This window comes from Cydia splendana, chromosome 21 (assembly GCF_910591565.1).
Source record: "Cydia splendana chromosome 21, ilCydSple1.2, whole genome shotgun sequence".
NCBI lineage: Eukaryota > Metazoa > Arthropoda > Insecta > Lepidoptera > Tortricidae > Cydia > Cydia splendana.
In genome coordinates, this window is record NC_085980.1 from 13,170,694 (window position 1) to 13,175,827 (window position 5,134).

Here is a 5,134-nt window from a genome sequence, read left to right on the forward strand (position 1 = left end):
AATTTTGATTTTAAATTTTTGATAATTGGATTTATAGCCAAACTAAAAATTGCTGGCCCGAGAGGGTCACCCTGCTGACAGCCAACCTCGGAAGATAATTCATGTGACTTGTACATTAATTTAGATGAGTCTGAATAGCAAAAGAAAAGGTAATTGTATAGTTCCGGAATTTTGTCCTTAACTTCTGTCAGCAAGGTGTCTCTACTAACCGAATTAAAAGCATTTTTAACGTCAATTTTGACAACAATTTCGCAATCATCGAGTGAAAGGTAGGTCCTTAGGGCATGGACGGCTGCCTCGCACCCACCTTTCGTGCCGAAACCTAGCTGTATTGGTTCAAAAAGGGATTGTAATTTTGATCTAATGTGTCTAACCGCAATTTTTGAAGCCAGACGTCGTAAAGTTGACCCCACCGCAATGGGTCTCACCCCTCCGTCCTTTTTGGTTAGGGCGATCAGGTTTGCCCCGTATAGAATCGGGACGATATTAGTGTTAATTTTGCCTGAAAACATAAAATTTATTAATTTAGTAAGGGAACAGACAAGCTGCTCACCTGCGTCGCCCACGGAATGAGAAATAAGATCTTTCAAATGTTGGGGCGAGATCCCATCCAGGCCGGCCGCCGAACCGGCTTTGAAAGAAAATATGGCGTCAATAACGTCTTTGCCTTCGATTTGGAGGCAGGCCTGGTCAGCTGTAGGTGGGGCAAACGAGTGTGGTACTGAAGGAGCCGGGGGATGTTTAGATCGTAAGGCCGAGAGGGTATCGGGAGTATCTGGCGATAGCACGTCGTTTGTGAAAAGAAGACGAGCGGCACCTTTAAGATCGCCGTCGCTAATTTTGCTTTCAATTAATTTAGTTCTATTGAAAGTGGATGAGCTACATCCAGAAGGTCGAGAAATGTGTGGAGTTGTATTCGAAACGCAATTGTTTTTGATTTTTTGTGTTAAAGAAATTGTCTTATCCTTCTTGGCATGAAGGGTTTTGAATGAGAAAAGGAAAAGATTATGCCAATCATCAATTTGATTATTTTCCACACATTTTGTAAGTAGGCCTGAAAGGTGTTTAGCGACTGTGATCCTGGCGCCGCGCGGAACTCTTTTAATAACGGGCACATTATTTTTAAGTTCGCTAAGGTGTAAATGGAAAGGGATAGAATTTGGATGGTCAGAAAGGGGGGTGGTCAAAAGGGATGGGCCTAAATTTAGACCGGCGTCATTTTGGCTGATACAAAGACGGTGTTTTTTGGAAATATGAATATTGAGGCCTCTCTGCGTTTTAAAAGAGTTATCGCATTGTACACAATTAAAATTTGGATATGGCGTGCCATCGCCTGATTGAGTTGCGGCATGCATCCACTTACCGGAACTACACAGCAGTAATTAACGCACAAAAAACTTAAAGATAAAATAACAAGATTCACTAGAAATACAATATATAGTTCGTTGTAGACGTTGACATCGGCCGTCAGGGCGACACGACGTAGCCGTGCAAGACCACAACGTCTGAAACAAAAAGATATGTTATTATTTGTTCAGTACTGGGCCTGCCCACACTATTGCACAGTAATCTGGTGTTTTTTGATAAAATAAAAGCAGTTTTAGGCATCTAGAGCCATGTATAATTTGAAAAATAAGCCAAAAATATCGCTGTGCAAAGTGACAGACAGAAGGTTGACAGTTGTACTACCTACATAAAAAAAAATTAAAAAAAAAAAAAAAAAAAAAAAAAAAAAAAAAAAAAAAAAAAGTAATAAACGAAAATTAAGTGAGTGACCCAATAAAAAATACTTACCAGTTTTTTTCCGCTTGTTATAGAGAAGAGATATTAATTTTAGCCATGTCAGCTGACATAGTCACGGATAAACTCAGTATAGTTGACGAGAGTCTCTCAGAGAGAGAGTATCGCGGAGGGCGACTGATAAAGAAATATGTTGGCAGTATAGGCTTCGATTTCTACGAGATTTTAGAAACAAAAAATAACTTGTGATTTGTAGGTACTTACATATATACCTACATTAAGGCTCTTGTAGTCAACTAAAACTGGTGGCTCTGTGAGTTGTAGACCTCGCGATAAGCTTAGTATAGGTAAAATAAGTTAAAAAAACACAGCTAATAGTCTTAAACCCCATAGCAACTGGAACTTAGTCCTTCATACCATTCCCCGCTATTTTGACCATTTTGCAAGAAACGAAACGACAAAAAAATGTAGGTAAGCTAAACGTACTAGTGCTCGACATGCTAATGCTCAATAGATGACACCTTGCTGTCACCTCTATTGACAATGATTTAAGTTTCAAGATGACATGTACTGGGGCCGCGTCGAGCACCAGTACGTTTAACTTACGGATCGAACCAGTTTAAAAGATTTGACGATAATTGGTTAAGAAATGCGACTTTTCAATCGATCGGTTAAGAAAAGCATTTTTGCCCAAGTTGAAACGGTGACTTTCGCTGCTTAGTCAATTAACAAACGTCGGGATGATTTTAAATTTATTATACGCGATAGACGCGACAGAGCAAAGAAGACGTAAACAGATTTGACAGATCTCAACCATGGAGGAAATGAAAGAACTGCTTAAGTCGATACAAGAACACCAGTTTAAACAAAGCGAAGAAATGAAGTCTCTGGGTGACTCTATTGCGAAACAAGTTTTAGACAAACTAGATGCAAGACTAGGTTTAATCGAACAAAAACAAACTAATCTGGAAAACAAATTGGAACTTCAAGATAACCAAATTGAACAAATAGAACGCCGGCTGAGACAGAGAAATATTGTTCTGTTTGGCCTAGAAGAGAAAGAAAGAAGCTATTCTGACTTGGAAACAATTGTGTTAGGAACTATAAATAATACTATGAAAGTGCAGTGCTACGAAACAGACATAGAATCCGTTAGAAGACTTGGTAAGAAAGGAAGCAACGTCAGACCTGTTATCATCACATTCACTACACTTGGAAGAAAAATACAAGTTCTGCGAAAGAAGAAAAACTTAGAAGTTACGAACTACTACATTAAAGAAGACTTCACAAGAAAGGTACTTGAAAAGAGAAAAGAACTCCAAGAAGAGGCCAAAAAAGAGCGAGACAAGGGCAACAAGGCAATAATTAGGCAAGACAAGCTTATAATATCAAAAAATAAAAACATATCAAGCCAAAACAGTGAGCAACACATCAATTATACCCAGAAGAAAAGAAATATTAACTCAATATACTCGCCTCCACATCAGAATCCAGACAAGGAAAACATCCCAGTTACACAAGTTAATCCACAAGCGCCAAAGAAAAATAAATACGTAATTACAGACTATATGACGGCACCTATTGGAACCACTGGAACTTCAGCCAATGTAACAAATACCACATCAGTGCAAAAACCACAAACACCAGTGAATCAAAATCAAAATCAACATCAACATAATAGTGAACCAAAAAACGCGTGACAAGAACCCCTCTCCGCCTCCCACCACGGCTGGTCACCGAGGGAGAGCTAGACCACCACCCTCCAAGGACACCCACTCAATCAACAAGAGCGAGCACATCCCTTCTTCAAGGTAATACCTCCGAACCGTATTCTAAGCAAGCAACCAGAAATAAAGAGAATTTACTGCATATAGGAACATACAATGTTAGGACTCTTAGATCTTATGAGAGGCTACTAGAACTTTCTGAAGCTCTAAAATTAATAAATTATGACATTATTGGCCTCTCTGAAGTCAGGCGACTAGGAACAGAAATTGAAGAACACAACGATTTTATTCTATGCTACACAGGCCAGACACAAGGACTACATGGAGTAGGATTCATAATTAAAAAAAGTTTGAAACGCAACATAGTGAGCTTTCAAGGATTTTCAGAGAGGGTTGCCTTATTAAAAATAACGATTAACAATTTCCATCTTTCTATTATACAGGTATATGCCCCAACTGAAAAAGCCACAGATGAACAAGTGAAGATTTTCTATGAAATAGTTGAAAGAGCATACCAACAGGCAGATAAAAACGTCATAATAATGGGCGATTTCAATGCTAAGGTCGGACAGCCGAAACCAGAAGAGCATAGGATCACAGGTAAACATGGTTACGGCTCGCGAAACCAGCGAGGTGAACTATTGATAAATTACTGCCTTGAGAAAAACCTAGCCATCATGAACACATATTTCATGAAAAAATCTAATCGAAAATGGACATGGATCGCACCAAATGGAAGGACGAAAAACGAGGTTGACTTTATTCTCACAAACCAAAAACAAAGTATAACCAATATTGAAATTATTAACAAAATTGAATTTTCGTCAGACCATAGACTAGTGCGAGCAACATGGTTACTCAAACAGCCGAAAAAAAGCCGAATCAACTTCAGAAATAAGACCACAAAAAGCTTGCAGACAGATATTGAAAAAGATGATTTCTTGAAACGCCTCGAAGAAGAAAGACAACCACTTATGACTTTGGCGCCAGACGAATTAACACAATTATATCATGACAGGCTAATCAATTGCATCCAGACAAGTTTGAAGCATTCACAAAAGAATAACCACAACACACAGAAAAGCATATTATCTGACACCACAAAGCAACTAATAACAAAGAGAACGGAACTCCAAAATATAAGACCCAAAACAAAAGAAATTAAATCAAAGTTGAGTGACCTTTACAAAAAAGTAAGCAAAAGTATAAAAGAAGACTATAAAAAGCACAGAGAGTCCAAAATTGAAAACCATATCTACGCTGACGGAAGCGTGAAAAAAGCCTACAAAGAACTCAGAACACATAAAAACTGGATCCCCAAGTTGCAAATTTCAGACAACAATACTGCACTATCTCGAAATCAGATACTTGAAACTGCTACAACGTATTACAGGAAGTTATACAGTAGTCAAGAGCAAGAACCACCAAAAACAGACCTTCCAAGCACAAGTGAAGTCCCAGCAATAGATGAAATAGTTATAATGAGACATATTAAAAACTTAAAAACTGGAAAGAGTCCTGGGCCGGATAACATTACAAATGAAATATTAAAAACTGCTGCTTCCTTATTAGTGACACCCTTGGCACATTTATTTAATCTCATTCTAAAAACAGGAACAGCACCCAAACAATGGACGCAGTCAAATATAATACTTTTGTATAAAAAA

General features: G+C 38.2%; 1 long non-coding RNA gene across 1 annotated transcript; it reads left to right on the plus strand.

The window, feature by feature from the left end:
- The first annotated feature begins 3,370 nt into the window (after positions 1–3,370).
- On the plus strand, positions 3,371–4,246 carry LOC134800993 (uncharacterized). Its single transcript, XR_010145617.1, has 2 exons — positions 3,371–3,551; positions 3,911–4,246. It is a non-coding gene; the product is annotated as an uncharacterized LOC134800993 (long non-coding RNA).
- Positions 4,247–5,134: the final 888 nt, after the last annotated feature.